Source organism: Suncus etruscus, chromosome 2 (assembly GCF_024139225.1).
Source record: "Suncus etruscus isolate mSunEtr1 chromosome 2, mSunEtr1.pri.cur, whole genome shotgun sequence".
Lineage (NCBI taxonomy): Eukaryota > Metazoa > Chordata > Mammalia > Eulipotyphla > Soricidae > Suncus > Suncus etruscus.
Genome location: NC_064849.1, coordinates 78633799 through 78658408, shown reverse-complemented (window position 1 = coordinate 78658408; position 24610 = coordinate 78633799). Strand labels below are relative to the sequence as shown.

Here is a 24610-nt window from a genome sequence, read left to right as displayed (position 1 = left end):
TTGGTCAACTTTAAATAAGCACATAATTGGTCATTTCTTTGGTATGAAGTTAACCAAATACAAAATAATAACAACTCTCATGTTCAGTTAGACTTCCAGCATGGTGAAAAATTAAAAAATAAATTATTAAATTAAGAATAATCACATACAAACAAAAACCATTTAAATACTGCATGTGTTAACTTAACAAGATTAAGACAATCTGTGCTATCTCATACATTTTGGAGTGACAGTATTAAGGACTAAATATAACTGTCCTTAAAATTTTCTGATAAAACCATGTATTTTTAAATCTTTGCTTATGTTAGTATCATTTAGAAGGAAATAAAACATCACATAAAACGATTCTATGAATATAGGCTTAATAATTCTTATGAATTAAAAACCACCAAAGAGCTATCATGAAAATTTGCTATGGTCAGGGAGAAAGTGCATGGATTTAGGTACTTGCTTTTCACATGACCAATTTTATTCGAGCCTTTAGCATTAAATATTTTCTCTTAAATTGTACCAGGATCCATGAGCTCCTGCTGGTATAGCCAATAATCATCTATCTATCTATCTATCTATCTATCTATCTATCTATCTATCTATCTATCTATCTATCTACCTATCTACCTATCTATCATCTCTTTAGTGTCCATATATCTCATTATTCCTCTCTACAATCTAAATAATATATATGTATATATATACATATATATACATATATATGTATATATATATTCAAAGAACAACCTAGTGTAGCTACATACAAAGCTACCTACCTATATGTATGGTGCTATATACCTGTGCACCAACTGAATGGCAATTGAATTTACACTAGGTTTTGGTATATAAGTAGGATTTTATTTAATCATCTAGTTTGATTTCTGGAGTAGTTCAGGACTTCATTTACAATTAAATTGTTCTCAGATTGGTAAATGTTAGATTCATTCAAATTTCAGATTCACAGCAACAAATGAAGTATTAATCTATTATATTATCTATCATATATCAACCCCATTTACCTAGGTTTTCAAACAAACAAAACATTTATATTTGTTAGGTAATACATTTACATATATAAATAAAATGAACAAGTTCAATTTTAGTGTTACATTTCCAAGTGCTATTATTTCTTTGACCCTGAACATCTTTTTCTCTGTTATTTTAAACTTAGAGCCTGCAGGACATAACTGGAATAATCAGTTTTAGGTTGGCTCCAAGAATCACCTTGTATAGATTAACCACTTCCACCCAACAAAAAGGAAAAAGAATAAAAATCTATAGTTGAATGTTAAATCCATACCTTTCCTTAATATAGATGAATAATACTATCTTTATTTTCTACAAATATTGTCTGTTTGGGAAATATATACATAAATTTAGTATATGTGCAAATATGTTTCATCTAGTAAGATAATATTTAAAGATATTGAAAGATATACTTTCAAATAATAATGATTATTTGAAACTGTATCATCATTTTAACTGCAGTAAATATTTTATCCCATTTACATCCAAACATCATGGTAATGACATTTGTGAAGACATTTACCAGTATTTATACATATAAAATTAAAAAATATATATGTATATGTCTGAATTTTAAATATTTTAAATGTGTATTTAGAAATCTCTAAATATATTGGCACACTGCTTATTAAAATATTATATAATGTTCATATTTTAAATTGGTGATGAACAAAAAATCACAAGCATGGATAAATATAAACACTAATATATGCAGTACTAATTTATTTTAGATGGAATCTCTAAGCCCAAAGACATGCTTAAATTTGATCACTTAAACTATGTATTTATAAATTAATAAAAACATAATAGCTTTATCTATGATATTTTGAGGAGGAAAATACATTACTGTCAGCTGTGAAAAGTACCATTAGTTCTAATATGATTAAAAATGTAACTGGTGCAATAATTAGCAACTAACTTGTGAAAAATTAAAAATTTTGGATAAACGGTTGCTCTAATATGCATCTGTGTAACTAAGCATTTTTAGATATTATTTGAATTTGAACATTATTTAAAAGCTGATAACAGTACTTACAGTGTGATAAAATTGCTTCCAGGAGAGAAATATATCAAAAACAACAAAAATAAAGAAAACAATTTTAGTAAAGATAAATTGTCATTGTAATATGAATAATTATAAGATTTGGTGAATGGTCCTTTTATTTTATCTGCATTCATGTGTAGTTAGAGATAAAGAGATCAGTCAAATCTTTTAGATCATTTGAAAGAAACAAACTGAAACCATGATAATTTCAGTATGCCTAGAGTGGGCACAGTGGAGACAAATAAATAAATAAATAAATAAATAAATAAATAAATAAATAAATAACAACAGAATTACAATCTGTGTAGGTTGGATATTCCCATGAGTGATGAGTGTAATATTTATTCTTGCAGCTACTGTCAATTATTTCTGACATTTAGTGTTTACTTAAACCTATATTTTTATTTAAGTGGACAGTAGACAACTATTTTTAAACTAATGTAAAAAAAATCCTGTAAGGTTTATAAGCTTTTTACAGAATTTCCTTATCAGAATTTTAAATGAAAGAAAATATAATCCAAAAATAATTAGGATAGCCACAACAAAAAGATTTAATACTAAAAGAGCCTCGTTTTAATAATTGCATGAGAGAATGATGCCAATGCAGAATAGAATTTTTTAAAATTAAAAAATGTTAAATGGATTGAAGTAAATGCCTTGGTTGCTACTAGAGTCTCTAGTATTAACTGATATAACAAACAATGTCACAGTATATTGAGAATTGGATGTTTATTATTGTCAGGTAAAATAGATAAATACCTTTTTATGTTTAGAAAAAAGACGTGTGTTTTTTATATAAAGCATATGCAGAAGATAAAATGGTTGAGGACAATTCAAACTAATTCAGCCCCACAAACATAATTAAAATTGAGAAATGCATATTCTATCTTGTCAAAAATGATAACGTTATAGAAAGAGCATTTTTTCCTTCATAATATATTGCATATTTCATGAAATATGTGCTTTGAACATATTATCATTGTTTATCTTATCTTATTGTATTGTTATTGTGCAATGGAAAAATCAAAATATTAAACTCTTTTCTTGTTAGTACATCAGCTATCTTTTCAATCATTATGTATGTGTATATACTGATACATATATATGTATCTATAGCTACATACATTAATAAGTATTTTTCTCAATACTGAAAGCAAAAAGACAAAAAAGATCTTGACATAAGAGAAGTTGACAATTTAAGATCAATGATCTGTCTTATATATCACTGACCAACTATAGTGTCATTAGTTTCAATAATTTAGTAACATTTTATTTATAAATAAGTGAAACAAAATTTAATACTTATAAACATGCACCTAAGAGAAAGAAGTTGGCCTTATTCAACATTTGTTTTCCAAGTCTATTTAATTTTGGGGAAAAATGTTTTTAAAAGGTAGTTCTGAGACCAAAGCAGGTAGGGCATTTGCTTTGTATGCAGCAACCCAAACCTAACCCTGGTCAGATCTCCAATATCCCATATGGTCCCAAAGCATGTCAGGAGCGATTTCTGGGCAAAAGCCAGGAATAATATCTGATTATCAGTCGTTTATATCCTCAAAACAAAACAAGACAAAAAAATAAATATTAGTTCATGTAAGACACTCTGAACTCAGAATTACTACAACCCTAAGTCTATTTGCCAACTGGACTTTTATGTAGGTAGAATGTGAAAGTATTTGTGATATTTAATAAAATTCTGAGGAATTTATTCTTCTCTAAAAGATCATTCACACAGCTAGTCATTAAATATTGAGATTATTTAAAAAGCACTAAAATTTTACAGTGCTTGGGGAAAATGAAGAATAAGAAAACTTGTTTTCTTTCTTTTTTTTTTTTTCCAAGGGGAGAGCGTGAACGCAGTCCCCCACTACCACAAATTATGCAGTCAGTTTTCCACATTTGGGGAAATCGCAGGGGTCAGCACACCCGGAGTGCAATGGGTGAGCCTCGCCCTGGGGAAACCACCTTTGTGATCATGGTATCTCCCCTGCCAGGTAAGTATAGAAAACTTGTTTTCTAATTTAACCTGAGTGTTTCTTATTTTAAAACATACCATGAAGTCACTAGAATAAAACACAAAATTGACCTTTCTGAGTTCTGGGAGCTCTTTTGATCATTTTACTAAAAAGATTATGCCAAGTTGGTTTCTGAGGAAAATTCCTGAGGAAGGTAGCATTCCTGTCTCACAGTTGATAGTCTTCTCTGACATCTCAGGGAAGAAAGAAAGCTCTAGAAATTATATCCTTAAAAAACTAAATTCATATGGAGAATATCACCCTTATGATCTTATCCAAATATATTCCCCAAGGCTTTACCTCCATATACTACCATTTTTACATTTAGAACTTCGATTACAGATAGTATAACTTATTAAACATAGAAATTTCAGGGACACATACAGACTATAATGATACCAATTTGCTATTTGAGTAATCCAACAGTGAAACATTAACCTCACAATTGTAATTCCTAAACTATAATGTAGGTTTAGGAAATTAAAAACACTGTTGAAAAACTATACAGAAACCAATACTCATATATCTCATAAGCAAGCTCAGTAAACTTTATCCCTAAAAATATTATATAAGACAAAGTAACTAAAATATTTCTTAGCACACTCCTCATCATCTGCCAATAAAATAGTTTTTATTAGCTATAAGTAGTGATTTTTTATTCTCTGACTTTTTAAAGGATTTACTTTCATGTTTCTCTATATTTTCTTTATCTCACAAAGTTGTAGATGTCTTGATCTGAACAACAGGCATTAAAAGTGATACCAACTTATGTATATTAAGTCCTGAAATTAATTCAAAACAAGCATAAAATATGAGCATGCATGGCTTTATGCCATGTGCTAAACAAATAAGAAGCATACAATTCTATATTTTTTGGGGGGGCACACCCGGTGGCACTCAGTACTCAGTAGTTACTCCTGGCTATGCGCTCAGAAATTACTTCTGACTTGGGAGACAATATGGGACATGGTGGGATCTAACCGTGGTCTATATTAGGCTAACACTGGCAAGGCAGACGCCTTACCGCTCTGCTTCACCTCTCTGGCCTCGAATTCAATACATTTCTCTTAAGATAATTCCGCTCTGCATAAGAGAGATAAAAGAAAGGGATACAAAAAAAGAAGAAAATAATTGAAAGTTTGTATTTTCTAAGAAGATAAAGAAATACTAGAGTTTAATGATGCAGTAGTATAAGGGGTTAACATGTAATCAAAAATGTTTGTAAATCATATGTAATAGAAAGAGTTTTGATTCAAAATATAAATTTTTGTCTCTCCAGGGAAATTTTTTACCTAGTTCAGGATAGATTTATAATGAACCTGCAATGGTTGGGAATTCACATGGGAGTTTTTGTAGGTAGCAATTTACAAACAGGAAGTGGCAAGGCAACATTGGTAGAAGGCTAAGTTGAGCAAAATCAACATTAAAATATGTATAAACTCAATGAGCCATAGTTGTAAAATAGTCATAAGGCAGGACCTGAGGTGAATTGGTCATCTTGATATCTAGGAAAATGTCTAAGTCAGTGTTTATTAAAAATTTAAGTGAATAAATCCTCTCATTGATTTACCTACATAAAAAACATTATTTACTTTATCATCATCATACTACTCTATAATCGTTGGTTGTCCGATTGCCAGATTTAAATTTAATGTGATCTTTGGATAGAATTTGAACAAAATATATATTGGCCAAAAGGGATGATTAATATCAAAGAAATGAGGTAAATAAAATGCATTCAATATCCTATTTTTCCACACTAACACCAATATGAATAGTCAAAGAGAGAAAGAAAATATACATATTACTTTATAAATACATATGCATTACATAACATTCTAAAACACGGACTGATTTAATTTAATCAGATTGTGACTGAGTTTTTTCAACTTCAAAACAGAAACATTTACATCACCATAGCTGAGCTTTTGCTATTTAGTTATATTTAGTTTTTCTTTCACCAGTATAATAGAATAAAAATTACTAATTTACTATGGGTATATTATGCAATTTGGAGTTTTAAATAATTGTTTTCTTATTAATGAGAATATTTTTCTTGGAAAACAGTGAAACAAATAATATGTCTTCAAATAACTCTGAAATTAGATCTAGCTGATGGGTATGAATGCTTTAGTAAAATAATTTGATGTATCATTTTTCACTGACTATTGGTTTGTAATATTTAGGAAGCAATTTGTCAATAGAGACTGTCAATGTTATTATAAAATAACTTTTAGATGTCTAAATTTTATATTTCACAAGTGTAATCACATATCATATTTTTAAAATACTTACTTATACTGCTTAAGTGAAGAGTACTTTGAGTGAATAAACATATGACACATAACAATAAATGTCAAAACATCAGAAAAATACAATAAAGTTCTATGAGTGAATAATGTAAAGTTAGCTGGCTGAATTAATTAACTCTCCATGGAGAAAATCACTTTTCTTAAAGAAATCCAGCATAACTATTTTCAAAATTAATTGAAGTATCAGAACTCCACAATCCCCTGTAGCTGTTATTTTTAGCCAGGCCACACACCAGGAAAATCATTCCAAAATCATTATACTGCCAGTTTGTTACAGTTAAATGGAATATATATATATATATATATATATATATATATATATATATATATATATATATATATATATAGTTTAAACTATGGTACTAGCAGGAGAAAAAAGATGACACGAACATTTTATGTTAACTCAGAAAATATCCTGTGGTTATTTGTAATTGATGCTGACTGCTAAACAAAACTTTTTAATGCCTAGTACATCCAGAACAGGTGAATGCCTACTAGAGGATAATGTGAAGGAAATAATGTTGGTAACAGTATCAAACTTATCCTTTGCTTCAATAGCTTTGCTTGCCATTTCTGCACTAACTTTGCTGCAACCTTTAACTGATCTAATTGAGGTGCTGGGAACATAAGGTGTTGGGAGAGAAGAGGACTTAGCAAGGAAACATCAAGAATCAGGGTCAATCAATTTCGGCATGGCATATTAGTTAAAGTATGCTTCTAATACATATTTCCTCATTCTGTGTTCCTGCAAACATTGCACAAGTCTTATATTATTTGCCTTTAGATTCAGAATTGAATTGTATTGTCTGAAATGAAACACACCACTGAGTTTGGTTTAAGATAAACATTTCAGAAATGTTCTAGGGCCTCAGGCAGATTTCAATTTATAGGTTTTTCATGTTGCATATATAACAAAAGTTCATTGACTTCCTACTTTTATTTAGATTTTGGTGTACATTCATTTTTCATATTTGAATGTGCCTATCAGATATACAGAAGAATTTGCTGTTTTGAAAACAGAGATCAGACCTTAGTATTTATGTTATATTAGAATAGAATAATTTATTAAATAGTTACAGATATTTAGAACAAGTTAGCATTGTGACTATCAAATATATTTTAAGGGAATAAAATGTTGTTAGATACTCTGAAGGTTTAATGAAGTTTTAACCAAAGTTCATTATTTTACATGTATATTAAAATAAAACACTTTGTAAAAGAGATCAATTATAGATACTTTTTCTTTTCTGTACTTTTTACCTGACCCCATCAACTTTTAAAATAATTACATTTTAAAAAGTATACTTTGACATATACACAATGGAATATTATGCAGCTGTCAGAGATGAAGTAATGAAATTTTCCTATACATGGATGTACATGGAATCTATTATGCTGAGTGAAATAAGTCAGAGAGAGAGAGAGAAAAATGCAGAATGCTTTCACTCATCTATGGGTTTTAAGAAAAATGAAAGACATTCTTGCAATAATAATTTTCAGACACAAAAGAGAGAAGGGCTGGAATTTACAGCTCACCTCATGAAGCTCACCACAAACAGGGATGAGTTTAGTTAGAGAAATAACTACATTGTGAACTATCTTAATGTGAAATGTATGAGGGAAATAGAAAGCCTGTCTAGAGTACAGGGGTGGGTTGTGTGGTGAGGAGGGAGATTTGGGACATTGGAGATGGGAATGTTGCACTGGTGATGGGTGGTGTTCTTTACATGACTGAAATCCAAACACAATCATTTATATATCAAGGTGTTTAAATAAAATATATATAAAAAGTATACGTTGAAACTATAAACAAATTATATTTGTTTCTTTATTAAATACTTCTACCTATTTTCTTTCAATAGGTATTTCTATACAAATGATTATTGAAACATTAAGGAACTAAAGTAATCTCAAGGAACTGAATTTTATCTATATAATAATAAAATAGTAAAACAAAGAATATTTTAGAGATGATAAGACTCTTCTTTCATAAGGATTTTATCAAGAGAGATAGTGTATTAGGAGAGAAGGTAGGACATTTTCCCTACATGAACCAACTCAGGTTATATCACCAGAACCTCTCACCCAAACCTCTAGATTCCCTGAACATGCCAGGAGTGAAAACCCTGTAGTAAGAAATCATATGAATATATATACATAATATGATATGGAAAAATTTTGTGAGTCAATATTATAATTTTTGCCAGGAATTATGCCCAGAAACATGAGGAATATGTGTTCTATCACTAAGCTGTATCTCATATTATCTCTGGAGACTTTTTATTCCATGTGTGAAATCATTTTACAATTATTATTTTCATTTCAATAGCATCTTTATAATAGTATTAACACATTTTATTTTATGTAAATATTACTACATAGCATTACTACCAAATATCTATGATACTGCACTACTTTCTTTATGTTATGTTTAGTCTATAAAAAATTCTAAACTAAAGCAAAATATAATTAAGATATCTCTTTCTAGCAAAGTTTAGCTTCAGTTTGACAATGAAGTATAGGAAAAATCAATTGATTCGACTAATCAACCCAGATTGCTTAAGACTTTTAAGAGAGACTGTCCAGATATGTTGTTAGCTTAGGTCATAGTATAGTTGGTAGCATGCTATTGGAGGGTAAAATTTATTGCTTGAGGATTCTGATTGCAAACAAATATTTCACATGACAATGGACTGAATCATTTAAGTTAATGCATTTTCTTACAATTTACAAACAAAAGAACAGCAGGACATTACAGAAGAGAATAAACAGAATCAATGCATACTTCTTTAAATTTCTTATCTGCCTCCTTACCTGCATTTTTTATTTTTGTTTTGCTATTAATTTTTCTGATAATATTTTTCACTAGAGAGTACATGAAATTCTTAAATTAGTTAAAGTCCTATATATCCGTACAATGTGCTCATTAGATATCAGCCTAGGATGAATATGTGGTTTGTTTTGACTAGTAAAGTTCTTCAATAATACAAAGAATATAGATTTTTTCAATCCTGCATTTCTGCAAAAAAAAAAGTAGAAAATCATGATTTGGGACCTCTTATATGAGAAAACATCTATAAAACTATTTGGTTCACTGAAAAAGAATATCTAAAGGAAGTATACAAGGTCCAAAATTGAGTAGATTCAATACTTCAGCAAGGTTAATAATCAGGGTTTCCCTAGGAGCATGAAACTTAAATACCACCAGGGTCATCAAATGAATTATAAGTAGCTTTGGAGCAACAAAGGGGCAGCCCATAAATTACACAATGATATTTAGTACATAAACTATGTTATGCTTGCCTGGTGAAAACATACCACACAGGGAAAAAGAGAGAAAGACAGAGAAATCGAGAGAGAGTCAGAAAAGGAGAGACAGAGGGACAGAGACAGAGAGATAGACAGACGCAGAGACAGAGAGACAATCAGAAAACAGAAACATAACAATGGTAGAATGCTGCCATGAACTTTAATCTACATGCACTAATTGAATTCAATGCTTTAAAACAGCAAAAGCATAGATACATTTACCCCTGCTTTTTCATTGGCATACAGACAGTTCCTTCCAAGTGCCAACTGAAATTTCATGGTTTATACTTCATTATCCATGCTAATATGACATATATATGACATAAAATATGACAATATAGTCACATTTAATTTCTCACTTTACTAATGGCACAAGTGACACTTCTCCTTAAACTACAAATCTCTGAAAAGGGTTGGATGACATCCTATATATTGAACTAACACCTTCTTTTTGCTATATATAATTTAACAGGTATGATAGAACAAAAGGTGATCTTTAGTATCAGAAAATTTAGACTTTCGTGCATTATTACCTACAAATTTTGGTGGAAATATTATAAAGAATAATTTATTAAACCGATATTATTTTACACTAATAGAGTTTAGAAAATGATAATTTATGATTATAACAACTTATTCTCACTTGCTTTTTGTGCAAAATATATTTTCACTTTACATAAAATTTTATTTAGTTTTATTCTTAAATAAAATAATCCCCAAAATGAAAATATTTAACATGTATAAATAACATTAATAGGTGTATAATATTACAGAATCCGTTGCAATTCAGAAGCTATTGAAATTCATGACCAAATGTGCTAGTATGCTTGAAAGAAATCAGCTGAAGGACTTTTCCCTCATTCTTTAAATCCATATTTTTTCTCTGATAAATATAGATCATATATATTACTGCAGCCTTCCCCAAAACTATTTCATTGAAAATATTTATGCAGTATTTTGTGGTTAATTTAATGATGAACAGCTTGGAATTCTACCATTAACTGAAGAAGCAGCTGCATTATTCAACTATAGTAGACATATATAGCAAAAGTAGTTTTGATAGATAAAATATAGTTTAGAGTGTTAAGAAAAATAAACTTTTGTCTGTGGTGGATGTAAAAAAAAGTATTATAAAAGTGGATTTATATCACAAAAAATGACCACAATACAATTTTAAAATCAAAGAATTGTTTTGTAAGTATTTATTCTCAGAAGAGCTCATATATTTAATACAGTTTAATACTATTGAGCAAAATCTCTTTGTAAAAGTCACTAACCTTTCGTAAATTTAAGAATAAAATCTATAGCAATAGAATTCTGAAAGTTAATATTATTTTGTTGCAGAAAATGTTCCAAATTTACTAGTGTTCTGGTGCTACTTATAGTTAAGAACATTGTTTTTTTGAGTGTTAGCATTTATTTTTCTAGGTCATAATATACAAGTACTTTATGTGCTTCTCCAAACCTAGAAAATTAGCCAGCTATAATAAACTGGCTGTATATTGCTTTTTTGTCTAAGAAATTAATATACTGTATATTAGATATTCCTGCTTACTTTGTATCATATTGAATAAAAACATCATTTAGTACTGTAAATGTAATACTTTAAAGAAGCTAAGAAATAATGCACTCCTTGTAAAATATTTCCTTTCACTTTTAATAAAAAAGTTATTAATTTTGAGAAAATAGAACAGATAGGAAAAGCTCATGTTCTGGGATAAAATTTTGTTTTGGACACAATTAATATTCAGTTACTCTACGTATTGGTAAGCTAGTGACTATAGAGATAGCATATTATCTGTGTCTTAAAACATATCCAACAGGATAATTTCGGTAATTTCTTACTCTAAAGTCAAGTTTTTCTATATCACTCAAGTCATGACCTGCCATTATACAAGAGACATATTGCCAAATGATTAAAGGACTTAACTGACAAGTAATCAAAATTAGTGAGACCTATGAATAGACATTTTGCTGAACTATACTTTAATAGGTCTTTGCTTCAAATGTACAATTTATACTTTCAGCAGTATAAGCACAAATAAGAATATGGTCCATATTTATTGCATTTTTACTATATAAGGAATAATATAACACCTCTAAAGTACTGTATTTTCTGGTGTAGAAGACTACTGGGCATATAAGAGAACACCCTACTTTTCCTGTTAAAATATAGGGTTTGAATTATATTCTCCATATAAGACTACCTCTCTTTTAATGCACACCAAATAGAAATTAAAAAACATAAGAGTAGGGAACCGTAGAGATGGCATGGAGGTAAGGCATTTGCCTTGCATGCAGAAGGTTGGTGGTTCAAATCCTGAGATCCCATATGGTCCCTGGAGACTGCCAGGAGGGACATAGAGCCAGGAGTAACCCCTGAGCGCTTCCGGGTGAGACCCAAAAACCAAAAACAAAACAAAAACAAAAAAAATATGAGTAAAAGAGCAGAATTCTCAAAGGTTAAAAGTATATGTTTAATAAAGATAAACTCTGAAGTGCCAACAATCATTTTACATTTGCCATTTGTAGTCAGTGACTGTGATTTTTTTAATTGTGAACTACATTGAGAGCAGGGAGAGGGGGCTTCTCCAAGAGCAGCTGGCTGGGGTGCAGTGACTAATAGGACAACTAGAGGGAGACAAAGCACCTCCTCTGTGTCCCATAAAAGCTGAACCGATAACTGAGCACCGGAAAACTGCATAATCGGTGGCTGGATGAGATGTAGTGCTAGGTAACTCAGCTCCTCTGTGTGCCCTGAAAGATGAATCAGGACAAATAGAGGACTGAGTGTTTGCCTGGCAGCTATATGGGATGCGGCTGTAAGAGGGGAGTACATCACTGGTCCCTAAAGCTGGTGTAAGTTTGAGCATGCTGCATACCAGCATATAAAATGACCTCTGACTTTTAAGAAGTTTTTCATGGATTAAAATGTCACCTTGGGGCCAGAGAGATAGCATGGAGGTAGGGCATTTCCCTTGCATGCAGAAGGACAATGGTTCGAATCCTGGCATCCCCTATGGTCCCCTGAGCCTTCCCGGAGTGATTTCTGAGTGTAGAGCCATGGGTAATCCCTGAGCACTGCCAGGTGAGACCCTCCCAAAAAAATGTCATCTTATACAATGGAAAATACGTAATAACTATGGGGTTTTGGAAAACAATATATCTTACATGTTTGATAAATTATGAAACCATTCAAATTCTAGAAATTTCACATTTAATGCTAATGCAATCTACAAAGCACTTAATACAGTCTTGATCATAGAGATGAAATATTAGAAAGTTTTGAGCACACAATTGAAAAAATTACCCATGGGGCCGGGAAGGTGGAGCTAGAGGTAAGGTGTCTGCTTTGCAAGCGCTAGCGTAGGACGAACTGTGGTTGGATCCCCCGGCGTCCCATATGGTCCCCCCAAGCCAGGGGCGATTCCTGAGCGCATAGCTAGGAGTAACCCCTGAACGTTAAATGGGTGTGGCCCAAACCCCCCCCACAAAAAAGAAAAAAATTACCCATTAACTAAAATTGATTAAACCACGCTGCTTATTTTTAAGGCATATCATAACATTTCTTTAAATAATTTAATGGACACACTTTTATTTATTATTTATTTTGGTTTTTTTGCCACACTGGTGACACTCAGAGGTTACTCCTGGCTATGAGCTCAGAAATAGCTCCTGGCTTGGGGGGACTATATGGGACACGGGGGGATAGAACTACAGTCTCTCCTAGGCTAGTGCAGGCAAGGCAGACTCCTTACCCTTGCACCACCACTCTGGCCCTAATAGACACACTTTTTTATTTCTTTCCAAGTAGTCATATTAGTCTTTTTTTTATTCTATATTCTAAATACCTAAATGGTTTCAACTCAAAATATGTCTCCTGACAAAATTTATATGTAGCAAAGTTTTAATTGATATAAAATGTTCAATATTTACACTTTATAGCATTTTACAAGCTGTTAATTTGAGCAAGAATTAAATGACACAAAAGTGTACCTGTAAATTTTTTATTATTTTCGATAGAAAGCACATTAGAAACACACAAATTCACATGTATAATAATTTATATATACCATAATCATTTTGATGATATGAATAATGATGTCTGAAACTAGTTCATAATTTTGAAAATGTGTGTAAAAAGAATGCAAAAATGGCATAGCTCATTTTTATGTGAACATAGTAATTAATACAGAAATCTCAAATTCTCTAAACTGTCAAAGTCAATATGCTGTAAGTTATAAAATTTCTGGCAGATAGTCTTGAACATATTCAAAAATATTGGCAATCAACTTTCAGCACAATAAAGATATTCATTAAACATGTAAATTAGATTATGGGAGATATTATATAAGGAATGCTAGAGGATATGATACTGAGTCAACTCCTTTTTTTCTAGGATAATAAAGAAGGAAAGTGTTGCAATGCAAATTTAAAAATACTATAATTGATCTTAATATAAGAAAATAAAATTTATTTGGTAATCACAACTGCAGTTTATCTTACATTTCCTTTGGGGTAAATTGTCATATATGCTTAAGAAAATTGAATTGCAATAAAAATACATTTATTGATTCTCAATCTTCAATGTGACACTAAAATATCTATAAATATAGTCAAAGTAGTGAAGTAAAAACTATTCTCTTTATAAAATTTTACTTTCAATATTTCTAGTGAGAAGCATTTTCGTATTTCTTTTTTTTTTTTTTTTTTTGGGCCACACCCGGTAACGCTCAGGGGTTACTCCTGGCTATGAGCTCAGAAGTTGCTCCTGGCTTGGGGGACCATATGGGACGCCGGGGATCGAACCGCGGTCCGTTCAAGGCTAGCGCAGGTAAGGCAGGCACCTTACCTCTTGCGCCACCGCCCGGCCCCGTGAGAAGCATTTTCATATTCAGAAAATATTTTGAATCTGTCAGATAATTGTGATTATTAATTAAAAAAGCAATTTCAAACTATGGGTTGATCAGTCAATGCCCTTTATGTAATAAAAACTTGTGTTTTACTGGGATGTTAATTTTTTTAATTTAAGTTTGTAACCTTTATGTACCTGTTTTGGCCCTCTAGGTCAATATTTCAGTGCTTAATCAACTTTTAGAATACCTGAATTATGTATTTAAAATTTAAGGAAATGCTCTATAAATTCTTGGTTAATTTATTATTATTATAAATACTCACTTTAGTGGATTATTGAAAGGTAGTACTGTATGAACACAAAATTAAAAATGACATCCTAAAACTCCCTTTAATTTGTGAGTGTAGTAATATATTAACATCATTTTCCTAATTAGGAAAACACTAATTTCAGGAGTTGAGATTGAGTTAAATTATAGATCAACATAAGTAAAATCACCAGAGATTTATGGACATTACTTATGATCTAAAGATGAGTGAGTCCTAGATTCAGAGGACTAGAATTAAATGTTTAATTTGTAATTAATAATAATATTGTATGATACTACACGTGACTCTGAGATTTGGGATAATTTACCATTATAAATCTGATAGTCTACATACAAATGCATATACTTTGAAAACATCAAAATTTCAAGAAGAAAATTACAATACAATTGGTAATCAATATTAGTAATGGGAAAAATTATGTGTGGAATAACATTTTCAGAAGAAATAAAGTAAAATATAATCAGTAATATCTGTTTGAGTCCACCAGTTTTCTTTGGTCCTAGTAGAGAATACACATGTACTCAGAAAAAAAAAAATCTGGTAGAAAGATTCTCAGAACTCAGATTCTCAAAACTCCTTTTTCTTTTTCTTTATTTCTATTTTATTTTTCCTTCTGGATTTTGGTCCTCCCTCCTGGTGATAGTAGGGGTTACTTCAGGCTATGCTCCTAGGAATTGCTCTTTCATTTCTTCTCATATTTGTCCAAAATTAATTTCAAAAATCCATGATAATTCCTTTTGTGAAAACATTTTTTCTTAGTCGTATTCTTGAAGAAACTAGATCCTGAAGAATTTGGCTGAATTTTAATTTGTAGATTTGATTCCATATTTGGTTTGGTTTTGCTTGAATTCATTCCACTTGCCTTTTAACCTAAACCATTTCTGGAGTTTTCTAAAGTTACTTTGGCATTTGTTATTGTTAGGTGACTCTGATGTCTGGCATTGACTGCAGCTTTTTGCAAAATTCAGAGGATTTTGCTACCTCAACAAAGACCTCAGTTATTTCCTGGAAATACTTTGGGAATTATTTTTCCCTTCCCTTTCAGAAAAGGATCATTTAAAGGAGAAAGTCTCTGCTATATTTACAAACTTAAACCTTGAAGAATGGGCCTGAAAGATAGCATGGATGTAAGGGCGTTTGCTTGCTTTGCATGCAGAGGGACAGTGGTTTGAATCCTGACATCCCATATGTTCCCGAAGCCTGCTAGGAGCATTTTCTGAGCATAGAGTCAGGAGTAACCCCTGAATACTGCCAGGTGTGACCCCCCTAAAAATACCCCCACAAAAACAAAACAAAACAAAGCAAAAATCTTTGAACAATTAAACTTCCTTTTTTTTTGTATAAAAACTCTGGAAATAAATATACTAGTTTGTGTTATAGCTCAGAAAATAGTAGAACTAGTCCCATCATTCTTAACATTATTTATTACAAGTATACATCATCTTGAAAGAAAGTTTTCCAATAAACTTGTATAAATAAGAGCACTTATTTGAGGTCTACGATGTATGCTGCTTTAAGATCAGTCCTTGTGCTTAAATGACTATATAATTTGAGTTACAAAAATATTATTAAATTATCATCAAACAAAATTCCTGAAACTTGTAATATTATTAATACTCTCAAAATGATCTTAAGGTAAATTTGCACTGAAACATGAAACATGTTTCAGTATGGTAGTTCAGCTCTCTGGTTCCTTAAAAGGAAATTCTTAATTCTACACTAATCAAATAAGATATTTCAACATAATTCAATATTTCTGAGCAATCATTACTCATGGTACAATGAAAAAATATTCTTCCAGCCAAAACAATAGAAAATTCTGAAGATATCTTTAAGAGTTACTTTCAGAATCTTATCACATGACCACACTATACATTCTACTATGGTCTGAGTAGACATATATAAAGAGATAAATACATTTATTAAAAGAGAGAAGAGATCATATTTTACAGCATTATATATTTAACTTAAAAATGATTTAATAGGGTCAAGTGATTGCACAGTGGTAAGGCATTTGCCTTTCACGCAGATGACCCAGGATGAACTTGAATTCGATCCCTGGCATCCCAAATGGTCCCCCAAGCCAGGAGCAATTTCTAAGATCAAAGCCAGAAGTAAAGTCAAGTGCCACAAGGTGTGGCCCAAGAAACCAAAAGAAAAAAAGATGTAATAATTTGAGATGATAGAGATTGACTATTGATTGTGTCATTGACTGGTCATTGTGTTAAACAAGCATGACTTACTAAAAATAAAATAATATAAAATAAAACAAGGGAAATCTAAAACATTATTTCAAGTGCCATGTCATGCTATATCACTGAGTCTATAAATAGGGGGGCGGAGCGGTAAGGCTTTTGCCTTGCCAACGCTACCCTAAGATGGAAAGTGGTTTTTATTCCCGGCTTCCCATATGGTCCCTCCCAAGCCAGGACCATTTTCTGAGCGCAGAGCTAGGAGTAACCCTGGAGCGTCAAGGGTGTGGCTCAAAAAAACAAAATCAAAAGAAGACTTAATAAGATTTCATAAGTGTGCACCTAAAACAAAAACAAAAAAACTAAATGTTTGATTAAATCATAAAAATGTAATAAAACTGATAAGATAGGTAATTGCAATTGACTTCAGAAATTATTTTATTAGTGATACATTTTACTAATTAATAAATAAAATAAAATTTGTGAATTGTTTTCTAAGATTATAAAGATGAAAAGTATTTTATGTTAAATATATTAAAGTTAAATTAAATGTGTTAAAATTTTTAAGATCTATTAAAGTTAGTATAAATCATCAATAATAATAAAAATGCTTTAACATCTTTAATAATTTTATATAAAATATTATATATATGCTAATTCAATTTAATAATTTAATTAATTGACACATTTTAATTAAACCATCTTATAACATGTATAGAAATCTTTGTTTTCATTTTTAATTTTAGGCAATTTAATTTACAACATAAGACAGAACTTCATGCAGAAAACATTTCTACACCACACCCTTAACCAACAGTATGTTTTCCCTCTACCACTCCTTTAAGTAACTCCATGCTATCTCTTTTCTCCAGTCTGTTCCCCGACCACATACTCTTCTAGGTAAGCTTAACTTTGTGTATGAGTTATCAGATTCTTTGTCTTCCATCGTTTGTTATTCTCTTACTGTATCTAGTTTTATATTCCATATAAAATAATAAAACTTTTTGTATCAGTCTCCTTCTAACATTATATCCTCTAGATTCTCATTCACTGCTGGTGGAAAGCTGCCTTTCTGGAAAACAATGTGAATATTCCTTTAAAAAAAAAACCCTTGAAATTGAGCTTTCTTATGATCCAGCTATACCACTCCTAGTGGTATATCCTAGGGATATTCCCTAGGAAAACAAAAGCACAATACAAAAATGCCCTTTGAACTCCTATGTTTATTGCAGAACTATTTACAATAGCCAGAATTTGGAAGTAAACCAGGTGACCAACAACAACTAAGTGACTAAAGAAAATGTGGTATATCTAAACAATGGAATACTATGCAGCTGTTAGGACAAATGAAATCATGAAATTTGCTTATACATGGATGGTTATGGACAGTATTATGCTGAATAAAATGAGTTAGAGAGAGAAGTTAAACAAAGAATAATATCACTCATCCATGGGATATAAGAAATATAAATAGTGTGGGGAAGATATACAGAGCCAAAAGAGATGAGGATTAGGAAGACCAGTTTATGGTAGGAAGCTTTTCACAAAGAGTGGAGAGTGAAGTTAGAGCAGAGAAGGGTCTAATACGAAAGGAGCATTCATGGCACCCCTTCCTTGGTAGTAGTGCAAACTACAATGTCAAAAAGAAAAGGAGAAATATAAATAAAATTTTTATCCAGAAGCTGATGGGAGACGAAAGAAGGCATAAGGGAGAGTAATAGAAAAATTATTGATATTTTTGGCAGGAAATGCACACTGGGGAGGTTGTTATACATTGTATGACTGACTCAATCATAAACAAATTCATATGTGAAAATCAAACTAATATGAACAAACATGTAACCATGGTGTTTAAACTAAGTAAAAAATAGAAAATATATATCCTTTAATTTAATCAATTTAGCAAATTGCATAATTTAATTTTATAGTTGAGTGGTCTTCCATTGTTATGTATATATACTACAGTCTTACATTTAGTCATCTGATATATAATAGGTTTTTACAAGATCTTTGACTATTGTGAATACAGCTGCCATTAGCATAGGTGTGCAAGCTTCTTTCGCAATAATATTTTGTACTATTGAGGTAGATACTAATAAATGGAAACACTGTGTTACAAGGAGATACAATTTTTCATTTTTTGAAGACATATTTTTTTATGATTCCAATACAATGAATCAGACAACTTTCATTCAAATCCTCATCCATAGTGGTTGCAGGTCCCTTTAACCCATATCCAATATGGTCTGTTTTAGTTTGTATGATGTGCGACCATCAACTGGTGGGAATGTTATCTCGCTGTTGTTTAAATTTGCAATTTCTTGATGTTAAATGATGAAAAATACTATCTCATCCAACTGTTAGTCACCATTTTGTCTTCATAAAGTGTAATAATTTTCCCAATATATTGATAGTTTATTTAAATTTTATTATTAAGTTATAAAATCTTTATACATCTTGGATAATAATTTGTTGTCAAATGAGTGGGGACAAATATTTTCTTTCAGTCTACAGTAAGATTTTTTATCCTGGTCATCATTTCTTTTGTGTTGCAGAATGAGTTGTTTTTATGTAGGCCACTTTTATTTACAAAACAAACTCAATTTTAAAACTTTTGCATTATAACACTTTTAAGTCTACACAGAATATCATTACAGAAATGTTAAATGGTCTAAAGATAGAACCAAATCTTAGCTTAATTCTGAAAACTTAATAACATTTCAAGTAATTTTTATCAGTATTTGGGGTTACAGAAGATGTATTACATATCTGTGTGAAACTAAAATATAAAGAATAGTATTTATTTTAATGTACCCTACAAAAGGGCTTTATGCATGATTAACTAGGGTTTAAGCAAAAGGCTGTTCATTAAAGTTTTTCCAAGTGAGTATCTTTTCATATGATACTTGACAGTCAAGGGCAAACAAGGATTTTTTTCAATTTATGACTAAGCCAATACCCATAAAGATCCTTTGAGATTACTGTGAGCTTCACCTAATGTCCACATCCTTTATGTTACATCTGGGCTTTCGAGAGTGATGTCCTTTTAGGTGGCAATCATTTTTTCTGAGTCATTTACCTGAATACTAAAAATGAATAGTGGACTTACTATTTCACACATTAAAGTCAATTTATTATAAATTACTATGACCTTAACAACACTACCTTTTCTTCATGTTGATTGTCAAGTTAAAAAAGACTTTAATTAATAAAGGAAAAATTATTAGGATAGATAGTGTATTGACTATTTTTATATATAAAATTTTAAACAGTCATTGTAAGGTCATAATTCCCACTATTTTTAATGAGACATAATTATTAAATCATCTTGTCTTAATTGCAGGTTTATAATAAGTCAATATACTGATATGTTGCAAAATAATTATTACAATAATTAAAATTAAATTATTTCACCAAGAATAGTCAAACATTTTTACTCTGGTAGAACTTTATGTGTTATCTTAGCAATTATCAGATATAGAACACATAGTCTTTTATTAGTTGGCATTTATATATGTTTTACTTAAGACAAAGATAAGACAAAAATAATAAACAAAAGAAAATTATTCAAAATGGTTAATATAGGCAATGTTAATATACTATTTGACATTTAATATTAATTAATATTTATCATACCATCATATAAAATCATATTATAATATTACCATATTATTAATTAACAACAATTATTAATAATTATTTAGTGTATAAATCAATTAATTATTAGCAGTCATAATTAATTATTAATGGATGTTATTCATATTGATTACTATTTCTACATTGTATTTTCTTTATGAAATAAATGCATTTTAGGAACAATAATTAACATATTAAAAAATTTGATGAATAATATAAGAATTATTTTGAGGTAAAATATTAGAGACCAAACATAAAACATAAAGACATTTTTCACATATATATTTATACACAATTTAGTGAGCTTATATATATTCCAATTATCATTCTTCTGCATATAACTATAAATATCCTGTCCTATACCCACTGAATAATTATGAAAAATTCATTTTGTAGGAAGTAGGTGTCATAATAATAGTGGACATTTTGTCAAAACTCTAGAATTGCTTCAATTATATTTAGCAAACATATTTTAATAACTATCATTAGGTCTCAAAAATAAAAACCTGAAAAAGATTTTTCAGTTGGATTTTAGAAATTTATCCTTAAAAGATGCTTGTGTTGTAGCAGATTAATTCTACCTAAACATTTTTGAATTTGCAATATTAAATTAGTAAAATGAAGCCTGAGCTAGAAAACACTTTGGATTTAAATGATAAGTAAATATATAGTTAGATCTATAATAGTAATTACGTTTACTTCAATTAATAAGCATTGTTATCAATTGAGAATATAAGATACCTTAGCAGATATAGCATATAAAAGATATAATAAATATCTTTTTTATTTTATTATTTATTGATATAGGTTCTGTGACTTACAATATTGTTAATGATAGACTCTGGTGTACATAATGTCAACACTATATCCACCACTAGTGTGCCCACCTATCTCCTCCAATTTTCCCAACTCTGTTTTTTTAAATTATTTTTATTGTGATCAATATGAATTACAAGTCTTTCACAGTAATATTTAAGGTACATAGTGACATTGAGTCAGGAATATTCCCACCACCAGTGTTTCCAGCATCCCCCTTCTTTGCCCCCGGGACTGCTAGTATAACTGGTCCTCTCTGTGGATATTTTGTTGAAGATTGGGTATCAATTCTGTTCTGTTGTCATTGAAATTTGGGTGATCATTTTTTATTTATACTCAATGTTCATACTATTATTTGATTCTGTTATCATCCATTTTTTTTGATATGACATTTCTGACAACGACGAATGACAACAACTTTATCTAAGAGCAGGTTGTCCTATCTAATCACCTAATGGTAAGATGAAATAAGAAGACATGTCATCTTTTAATCTTTGCAAAAACCAAGATCGCTAACTACAGAAGACTGACTTTGACAACCATGACGGGGCAGAACTTATCCTGGGACCAATAAGAGAGACCCTAGCCTACGATTTGTACAATAACCAAGATCTTTAAATTCCAGAGTTCTCACTTTGACAACTGCGACAGAGCACATCTTCTGGAAACATAATGAAAGACTTTCCTACGCTCATTCTAGGATCTGTGCAAAAACCAAGACCACCAATTAATTACAGAAGACTGATTACAAACACAGTGATGGAACAGAATTGTTAGAACTGTAAAGACACTACACTATATATCTTCTTTTATAGACTTTCAAAGAATGAAGTCAATTCAGTCTATTTCTATCTAACCCTATAATTTTCAATATTTTGTAATAGGAATCTTACACTGAAAAACTATTTGCAAATATTTCACTTGACAATTTCCAAAAACCCACATGTGTACATTTTTCATATATCATTTACATATGTGTATTTTTTCCTTTGTTAAAGAAACTAGAAACTTCTTGGTTTAGGGTAACTTCCAGTTTGACAATTATTTCAAAATGTTGTTTAAAACAGAATTGTGGCCAAGAAAGCAAGATCAAACTTTACATAAAATATCATATAAGACTGTTTATAAATCATGCCAGCATAGCAGTTTTGTTTTTTGTTTTTGTTTTTTGGGACTAAACCTGACTATCCTCAGAGGTTAATTACTATTGTCTCTGCACTCAACAATTAATCCTGGTGGTGCAGAGGGAACCATATGGGCTGCCAGGAACTGAATCCAGGCCTGCCACATTTAAGGCAAATACCAATACAGACTACCTCTCCAGCCCTGAGCGTTTTACTTTTTATTTTTTACATTCTTAAATATTAGGTATACTCAAAATCTCTAGTGAGTTAAAATAATCAGCTTTAATTTATTTGACTTTATAAATATGATACAGATGTTACTATGATCAAAATAACTAGTTTCTAAAGAAACAGAGTTGAATGAGACTTAGCTCGTTTGAAATGACAGTGCCATGAAATAGCTAGTTAAGGAGAGCTATGGTTTTGTGTCCATTACGAACAATGATGCTATTCACTGGTAGTGAGAGTGTTCTCTCTTACCACTCTTGAGTTATAGACATAATGTCGCAGAAAGGTGCCATTTGGAGGGCTTAAACAAGTAAAGTGACAAGTAAATTATTGCCTGAAACATCATGCAGCAAATATGAATACCATATTCTAAATGATGAGAACTGATTATCTCATATTTTGAACATGATTAAATAGACAGAGTTCCAATAAGTCATATTATCCATGAATAAGATATTCATAAATATATCTTATTCAATACAAATATGTGGAATATTAGTCATTTTAATATAGGTATATCTGAAATGAAAGTTTAGTGTTTTGACTCATCAATTCCGTTTTAAATTGGAATTATGTAGGCTTCATGTATGACTAATTTATTGATTCAATCCTTTCATTGGTCTATATCAATAATAGAAGTGATGCTGTCTCATGTGGATTCACTTTATGTCCATATATAAATATTTTAAAACAATATGTTTAAATACTACAGACATATGTCCTAAGCCACTCATTATAAACAAAATTAGTATCCATTCTAAATATTCAATATAAAATTATTCTTTGTTTTAGATAGAGCCATAAAAAAAAAAGAAATACAATTTTCTTCTGCCACTGAAATCAATGAGAAATGGGGAAAATATTGACTCATTTATACCATATTTTGTGAATATATAAATAAGTAAAGTATTAGAAGACTTAAAACAGATAATTGAATTTCATAAACACTGTTTTAAAATAAAACATTCTTAAATATTTAATATTTATAAGTAGAAAACAATTTTTGAAAGCAAACAATATTATTATAATTAAAGCTTTAAAAAACAATAAAAACGTAGAAATTTTTAAGACTTGAGCAATGAAAAGTTCTTAAGTAAAATATGAAGTATGCCAAGTAGAAATATTTATTTCTCAGGCTTCCATGTTGAGATAAATACTTGAGTAACATTCAGAACCATATGCTCCAGAACAATGGTACATTGGGATGGGTGTTTGCTTTGCACACAGCCAGCCTGAGATCCATTCTCAGTATCTCTTATGGTCATCTGAGCATGACTAAGAGTAATTCCTGAGTGCAGACATAGGAGTAACCCCTGAGCATTTGGTGGAGTGGCACAAAATCAAATAAAAGTAAATCAAAAATAAAAACTAACTAAGAATAATATACTCTAACTCTTCATTCATTTTGTCTCAGAAAAGTAAAAGGATCTCACAAAGAAGAATTTGAATTGTCTCAAAAAAACTTGGATAGAATTGTCCAAATCCTTTAAGAACTCTTTCTTTTTCTTTAAATCTAGAAGGACAGACAGTGCCTAGTAATCTTTATAAAGGCCTGAAATGTTGGTTCATTTTACTCAACTGTAAGTATTAGGAAACCAGATACTTTGCTGATAATTTACTCTCTAATCTTTTAACAAAAATTAGTTTTATGATTCCCTCATTTCCTTCTTTTTTATCCCTAAAAATTATCTTTCAACTATTGTTGTAACTTTACTGCTTTATAATACACTTT

The 24610-nt window shown here is 30.4% G+C and overlaps 1 protein-coding gene and 1 non-coding gene across 2 annotated transcripts in view; both read right to left on the bottom strand.

Moving 5' to 3' along the window:
- CDH12 (cadherin 12) overlaps positions 1-24610 on the bottom strand; it is a 1029254-nt gene that overhangs the window by 563520 nt on the left and 441124 nt on the right. The gene's annotated exons all lie outside the window — the stretch shown is intronic.
- On the bottom strand, positions 3902-4064 carry LOC126002336 (U1 spliceosomal RNA). Its single transcript, XR_007493075.1, has one exon. It is a non-coding gene; the product is annotated as a U1 spliceosomal RNA (small nuclear RNA).